General features: G+C 41.1%; 1 protein-coding gene across 1 annotated transcript in view; it reads right to left on the reverse strand.

Annotated features, from left to right (window-relative positions):
- The window catches only part of si:dkey-219c10.4 (high affinity cGMP-specific 3',5'-cyclic phosphodiesterase 9A), a 109,906-nt gene that overhangs the window by 72,124 nt on the left and 28,963 nt on the right, over positions 1–8,819 (reverse strand). The window lies entirely within an intron of this gene.

Genomic DNA, 8,819 nt, shown 5'->3' on the forward strand with positions numbered 1-8,819 from the left:
CATCTTCCACCTAGGAACCCTCCAACCACACGGGATGAATGTAGATTTCTCCAGCTTCCTCATTTCCCCTCCCCTTACCTTATCTCAGTCCCTACCCCCAGATTCAGCACCGCCCTCTTGACCTGCAATCTTCTTCCCGACCTCTCCGCCCAAACCCCCTCTCCGGCCTATCACCCTCACCTCCTTCCACTTATCATATTCCCAGTGCCCCTCCCCCAAATCCCCTCCCCCCTACCCTTTATCTCAGCCCACTTGGCACACCAGCCTCATTCCTAAAGACGGGCTTATGCCTGAAACGTCGATTCTCCTGCTCCTCGGATGCTGCCTGGCCTGCTGTGTTTTTCCAGCACCACATTTTTCAACTCTGGTCTCCAGCATCTGCAGTCCTCACTTTCTCCTTACCTGGACACGGGAAAGCTGAATTTGATAGAACAGCATGCGATACATACTGAAAAATTGCTTACCTAAGAGAAGGATAAGTGGAAACTAAAGATGGAACAGCAAACACATAAAGCTCAATTTACTCTGATGCAGATGGTTACCCAGCTGTTGGAGGGAGGTGCTGCGGAAAAAGAGAGAGGAAGAGGCGCAGGCAGAGGTAGGTCTGGCAGGTGCTTTATTTGTGGAGCAATGGACCACTGGGTGAAACAGTGCCCACACAGACAGCCTCAACTGGCCCTGGAGGCTGGACAGCAGGGTGACTGACAGGGGAAGGCTGAGGTGGAGGTGGGCAACCCACAGGGTACAGGTGAGCCTCTTTCCTTTATGCTTGGCAATGAAGACTCACTTATGCTAATCTCTTCTACTAACCATACGGGCACTGAGACATATCCCACCTCTATATTGAGCGCTGAGATTGCGAAGTGTGGACAATATGTCCAACATAACAATGATGTGTATAAGTCAATGCCTACCTCTATGTTATATGTGGAAGGTACACCAGTTACTTTTTTGGTAGATACAGGGGCAACATATTCAGTCCTTAAATCAAGCCAGTTCAGAGAGTCAACACCAATAAAGATGAGCGGAAGGTTCCTGAACTCAATGGGTGCATCAGGAGTCGTGCTACGAGAGAGATTTATCGCGTCCTTGCAGAGCACAATACCTGTTAAAACCTGAGGCTATAGAAGGAATTACTCCAGTATTTGAATCCCTCCTAAAGGCTGGAGTGATAATCCCCTGTGAGAACTCACCGGTGAGAACCCTCATTTTTCCGGTCAAAAAAGCAAACATTCCAGGTGAACTGGAGGAATGGAGGTTTGTTCACACCTGCAGGCAGTCAATAGTGCTGTTGTCCCGCGCACCCCAAAAGTTCCTAATCCCTATACTATATTAGCTCAAATTCCACCTGACAGTAAATGGTTCTTTGTTGTGGATTTAGCAAATGCCTTCTTTAGTGTACCGGTGCACCCAGACAGTCAATTCTGGTTCATTTTTTCATTCAAAGGGAAATCATATACGTTCACACGACTTTGCCAAGGTTACTGTGAGTCCCCCAACACATATAATGAGGCTCTACGCAGGAGTCTGGAGACTCTTGTTTTAACCCCAGGATCAGCACTTCTGCAGTATCCTTACTGCTTCCCGAGCAAAAGACAGCACACATATCGGCAGCACGTTGGCTGAGATACAATACCGAGCTATTGGAGATGCTTAACATTACAATAAAGTGATGTTACGTCCTTAACCCTGCTAGCCTTCTCCCTACAGAAGGAGATGGAGACCCACATGATTGTGTCGCTGTAACTAATGACATTTGGAGCCCCAGACCGGATTTGCAGGATTCACCACTTGTAATTGGAGCCAATCAGGGAGCCCTGGCTGACAGATATAAACAGGGGATTTAGAGAGACTCTGGACTTCAGGGACTGACTCTGAGTTGGCTGGCTACAGCCAGTAGATTGTGCACATGTAAGTAAAGGGGGACTTGGTGATGGGATACTGTCCTCTGTGCAGTTATTTCACATGTGGACTCATTATATCCTTCTCTTCTCAAAAACACAGCTGTCCTATTCCAAAGTCTTCCCAGGACAATCAGCTACCTAAATAGAAGTAAAACTTAAAGTGCCACTTTATTGTTAAAATCAACTAGGAAAAGGTGAGGACTGTAGATGCTGGAGATCAGAGCTGAAAAATGTGTTGCTGGAAAAGCGCAGCAGGTCAGGCAGCATCCAAGGAACAGGAGAATCGACGTTTCAGGCATAAGCACTTCTTCAGGAATCAGGCCATTCCTGAAGAAGGGCTTATGCCCGAAACGTCGATTCTCCTACTCCTTGGATGCTGCCTGACCTGCTGCGCTTTTCCAGCAACACATTTTTCAACTTTATTGTTAAAGTCAATTCTGAAGCATTGCATCCTTATTTTTCAATGAAAACAAAAACATTGATCTGTCAAGTTGGGTCCCTGCCTGGGACCTGACTTGTCCAGTAGCATCATCAACTGGGATAATAACAAACATGCACAGCAAAAATCTTCAGAACATCAAATAGAAAAGAGGCATTTAATATTTTTTTTACATTATAGTCATTGTTATCATTTAGTCTGATAATACATGGCCCAGGAACTTTGAAGTACATAAGAAATGTTAAAAATAAATTCATGGCTAAGGAATTCTTGTAAAAATGTTAAATTTCTAATAAAAATATCTATAAAAAAAAAATAAATAAATTCATATGTGGACCATTGGTTTTCCATATCTCGTTGTCAGGTTCATCTGTTTTGTTTTGCTAACAGAAGGCCGAGTAACTACTTCTCCTGTTGTGAAGCTCTTCAACTTAACTAATCCTTCCAGATGGTTTGGTCAGATTTTATTGACACCCAGTTCTCTGTTAGCCAGAGATGTTGGGGCAGTGGATAGCCACTTCTAATATCGAATCTGCTGTTTGCCTTGTCATTAAATGAGCTGAGAGCATTTTCATCAATCTGTCATTGCTAATTAGTAAAGGTACTACTTAGCTCTTGCTGATCTAATAAGAAAGTATTTTTATAAAACAATATGATAATCTCAGTGGGACTGATTACAGAGGCCAGCTCTTCAAACACAATCACCGATTTTTTTTTGAGACAATGTCTACATATGGGAGGTACATGAAAAGCAGAGAGCATCAAATTCACTCAGGCATAACATATTAAAGGTTTTTATTACAGCAAATGCATCCTGGCTTTCTTCCCTGTAGCTACACAACTATTGTCATGATAATTGTCTAAAACCATCTTTATCATTAATATGTTCATTTAAATGGGTTGCCTCCTCCTGCCAGTGGTCACACGGTAGTCCCAGTTCTATATCAACCACTTTCTCAGGCTGTACTGCAAATAAATCACTGGATCACTGAGTTGTTAGAGTGTGGAAGGAAACCATTCAATCCATTACATCTGCAGAAGCTAGTCCCAACCTCCTGCCTTTTTCTCAAAACCCTACATATTTAATAATCATTAAATGCCCTCATGAATGTCTCAATTAAACCAGCCTCAACCACACATCCACATATTGCATTCCACACCCTAACTCCTCGTTGTGTCAAAAACATTTTCCTCACCTTGCATTTGCTTCATTTACAAGCAGTTTAAACTGCATTCTCTGTATTACTCCTATCTACTCTGTCCGTACCATCAAGATAAAAAAATTAATTCAAATTTCCTCTCAACCTTCTTTGGCAGTACTAAAATCTCCAATCTTTCCTCACAACTGAAGTGTCCCATCCCTGGAAACATTATTGTAGACCTCTTGCACTCTCTCCAATGCAGTTATATTGATCATATAGTGTGGTGCCCAGAGGTGTACACAACACTCCAGCAGAGGTCTGATCAGTGGTTTATATAAGTTAATAACAACGAGCCTACTCTTGTATTCTGGCTTCCTATCAATGATACTTTGAAAACTGTATGGTTTATGAACAGCTCTGTCTACCTGTTCTGCAGATGTACATTTACGGTCACGTGTCTCTGCTCCTTAGAGTAATATCTTTTACATATACATTACTCTTTGTAGCACCTCAAACCTTCTCCACATTGACATTCATCTGCCACCTATTTATGCACATCACCAATGTGTCAATGTCCTTCTGAAGATCCACACTGTCCTCCTCACTAGTTACAATTTCCCCAAATTATGTGTTATCCGCAAATTTTGAAATTGTGCAATGCATGTCAAGAGCCAGATCAGGCCTAGAAGTAGAAAAGGAATCGCTGACCACCAACAGTCCAAGAGAAATAGGCAGGTAGTGCTGTGGGATCCTGCTCACTAACTAGTTTCCCATTTCAGAAGCTTGTGAGGCTATTTATCCCTCAAAGGAGTGCAGGCAGAACCATGTTTGTGACACCACCAATAACAGTGAGGAAGAAAAGACAGAGAGCCAAAATGATAGGGAATTCATGAGTTTGGGAAACAGACAGATACTTCTGTGGTCATAGACGTGACTTTGGAATGGTCTGTTATCCTCTGCTGCCAGGGCAAAGAATGTCACGGAGTGGCTGCAGGGCATTCTACTGGCGGACCGTGAACAGCCAGAGGTCATGGTCCATGTAGGGAACAATGACTTAGTTAAGAAGGGAGTTGTGGTCCTGCAATCAGAGATATTGTACTGAAGTAACCATGAAGTAATTTTTCTAGACCAATGTTTCTAATGCTGAGTTTTGCCTATTAAATGCAGTCATCAGACATTTGAATGCATGCTTGCTTTAATTCTCCAACTAGTAATTTTAATCTTTAAACTGTAATTTTTAAACTTAATGTATGCTTAGCAGACAAGTGACAAAAATGTACCTCATAACATTATAACACAGGTACATTTGCTTCTGTTCACTTACTTTGTAGAATATCTGATATTATTGCACTTTTTCTTATTTCGATTACCATAGTTATGTTAGGTTGAAACTCACATTATCAAAAGCAACTCCTGGTTGAAAACCACTTAAGATTTGGGACATTATGGATTCAGAATCTGATTGCACGATTGATGTGATGAGATTAGACATTTAACACCGGGGTTTTCAGTGAATCAACCAATTAACTCAATGTTGACATATGGCAATTTAAAAATACTCTTGAGCTTAATGATATTTCTACCCCTTTACTGTGGAGCTATGAATGTGAATGGAAAAGAAATACATTTTACAGCAATAACTAACACTAAAGCAAGCTATTTATTGTCAGTGGGGAAAATGTAGCAACTGTATTATTTTAGCATATCAGCCAATGTGTTCATATCAAATCTCTATCTGCACTATTTTAACAAAAATGATGGTTTGGTTTATAGAGTGTGCAATGTATGGAATTTTATGATATATTGATAACTGAATTAAGACAAATGGCAACCTATTTTTTAAAATCAAATTGAACTGAATCCAAGAGTGAGCACTGTCAGTTTTTGATAAAAACACAATGTTAAACTACCTCCCTGTAACTCAAATGGATTTTGATTTGACATTAGAATTCTATTCTATTCTGTTTTATGTCACCGGGGAATGCAAATTGCTCCTCACAGAAGCAGGGTATAATTTTCTTACAAAGTGTGAGATTGTCTGCCTGATGCCCACAACCAGCAATTAGGAAATCTAATGTAATTGCCAGAAGTAGACACTTTTGTGAAATTGTCTTAGGTTTGAGCAGATGATACTCCCCCCATCGAGGGAACCGAAGAATCGTGGCCTCAGCTTTTCAAATGGTCTACATTAAGGTTAATATACATGTACACTTCAAAAAAGGCATAGTTTATTGGATGTCAAGGGAATCAGATTTCCTCCAAGGTCCTTCTGCTGCATCACTGTGACGAGAGTGGAACATCCACCTGATGTGTGTGACATGGAACTTCTGACAAACTTCTAGTGAAGGTACATCAACTACCCCTGCTTTCCAATGCCACATTGTCAATGCTTATATAAGAAAATGAAAATATTGGAAGACACAATTGTTATAAATTGCGATAAATTCTGTGCCTTACAATTATGTCTTCCACAACCACCTGATGAAGGAGCGGCGCTCTGAAAGCTAGTGCTTCCAATTAAACCTGTTGGACTATAACCTGGTGTTGTGTGATTTTTAACTTTGTACACCCCAGTTCAACACCGGCATCTTCAAATCATTATAGCAAGAATAGGTCATGTTCCCTTAAAATAGTGTTAAAAATAACCAACTCTCAGTTTCTAGTAACATGGTTTGTGCACAGACTAAGAAAATAACAGTAGCAAGACTCAAAACATGATAAGCAGTGTGGTGGCAATAAAATTTTTTAAATGTATATGAATTCTCAGGATGTGGGTGTTGCTGAATGGGCTGACATTATTGTCCAACCCTAATTCCCTCGTGGACATTTAAGAGTCAACCACATGGATCGTAGGTCTGGAGTCACATGTAGGCTAGACCAGGTAAGGATAGCAGGACATTAGGGAATAAGATGGGTTTTTGCAACAACTAATAGTGCCTACATGGTCACCATTAGCCAAGTTCTCCATTGCAGACTTTAACAGAATTGAAATATCAACATGATGAGAATTGAACGCAGACCCCCAGAACACTGGCTGAATTACTAGTCCAGAGACAGTACTATGACATCCCAGTTACACAGGCTTATTACAACTGCTTTTTAATTTATTTCAACTATGTCAAAGCATATCGACCAATTCAGCAAATGTAATCTCCAATAATAATCATAGGAAATGCAAGCAGGAGTGGACTCTCAGCCCCAAGCCTGCTCTGCCATAGAGAAGGCAAGTGTAAGCTATCACTGAGAACTCCCAGTGGGGCTCAATGAAAATTGTGTGCATATTGTGTATGTTATTCTAATAAATTTAATCCATAAATAGTGCTTAATACAGCTCTTGCAACCCCTTCCTCAGGATATCACAAATACTCTAACCTGTCTTCAGTAGTTATTGATCAAAAACTTAAGATTATTATTCTCACAGATATAAGCCTTTGGAATTATAATACAGATTTATGCTCCAGTTAATCCAAACACAATTGACATCCAAACCAATTTACTATGAGTTCTAATTTGTATCACGAAGCTTTTAGTAAACAAGAGATGGTCCCATCTCTCACTAATGAAGTACTCATGTCTTACCATTTACATTATGTTCCGTCTGTGCTGCTACAGAGACAAAGCATCATTTGTTCTTCAATTGGGACCAATCCAATGCTAGATCTAAGAGAAAATACATCAAGGCTTCTTCTTTCTCTCAAGGGAGATGAAAGATTACACATCATTGAAAGGGTTGCTATGCGATAATCCACTCAGGTAATCATTTCAGTTATTAGAATATTTGAAAGTCAAAAGCAGTGCCCACAATACATCCAAAAGTTGATTTTTATGTGGATTATATATTCAATATGCCCTGCACCACCACACAACTCGCCTTGAACGATCTATATTACCTTGCAATACTTTTTCTGGGGGGCAGGGTACAAAAAAGATTCCCACAATGTCTCTGGTGAATGGCATCTGTAATACTGCTGTCAAACAGAGAGATTGACAAGTTTTACTTTACCCTTGCAGTTAACTCATGGTTGTATTCAACAATTCAGTCATTCTACCTATGCACAAAAGCCTGAGTCTGAGTTGCAGAGTTAAATTTTCTTTTTCAGTGTGTAGGTTACATAAATTGTTTAGTTTGTGAGATTATTTAATATTTTAGAATGCTACCTTACTTTGTTTTGTCTGCATTACAGTACTTAATAAAATGTTAATTAATGGAAATAATAGTGCTTGTCTGTTCAGATAATGCTGTTAATTAGGATATAATAGTCTATTGAGTACAAAGACTTCTGTCCTCACATTCTCAAAATGCAAACTTTCATATTTATTAGCAATGTCACTTTTTTTGGACAGCGGATTAACACGCCCATATGAACATACAAACTAGCATTAGCAAAGTACATTATTCAGCCCTGCAAACCTTCTCCACCATTTATAAAGGTCATGTCTAATCTGATTGTGGCCTCAACTCCACATTCCTAGCTACTCCTGAAATCCTCTGACTCCCTTGTTGGTCAACGAACTATCCACCTCAGCCGTAAATGTATTCGATTAGTCTAACTTTACTGCTGCATGACCCATTGAGATAAGAAAATTCTCCTCACCTCTGATAAATGAAAGATCTTGTAATTTTAAACAGCTTCCCCTAGCTCTAGTCTCTCCCACACAGGAAGCACACTTTCCACTTCCACCCTGTCAAATCCACTCAGGATGTAATATGGGTACAGGTATAGCAAGAGGTGGCATGGTGGCTCAGTGGTTAGCACTGCTGCCTCAAGGCACCAGGAACCTGGGTTCAATGCCAGCCTCAGGCGACTATCTGTGTGGGGCTTGCACGTTCTCCCTGTGTCTGCATGGGTTGCCTCTGGGTGCTCTGGTTTTCTCCCACAATCCAAAGATATGCAGGTTAGGTGAATTGGCTGTGCTGAATTGCCCATAGTGTCCAGGAATGTGTAGGTTAGGTACATTAAGTGCGAGCAGCAGTTAAGGTAAGACAGTTTGTTTTAAAATTACTTACCGGTAGCGGGCAGCGGTGTTTTTTTTTCTCTTCACAGAAAGAGCGGGAGCAGCAGGGGGAAGTGACGAAGACCAGAGGGGCCGCCGGGAAGGAAAGCAGTGAGTATAAATACTCACCCTTCGACGCCAACGGTCACTTTGAGTGCGAGCAGCAGCTAAGAAAGAGCGGGAGCAGCAGAGGGAAGTGACGAAGACCAGAGGGGCAGCCGGGAAGGAAAGCAGTGAGTATAAATACTCACCCTTCGACACCAACGGTCACTTTGAGTGCGAGCAGCAGCTAAGAAAGAGCGGGAGCAGCAGAGGGAAGTGACGAAGACCAGAGAGGCA

Source organism: Chiloscyllium plagiosum, chromosome 7, assembly GCF_004010195.1.
Source record: "Chiloscyllium plagiosum isolate BGI_BamShark_2017 chromosome 7, ASM401019v2, whole genome shotgun sequence".
Lineage (NCBI taxonomy): Eukaryota > Metazoa > Chordata > Chondrichthyes > Orectolobiformes > Hemiscylliidae > Chiloscyllium > Chiloscyllium plagiosum.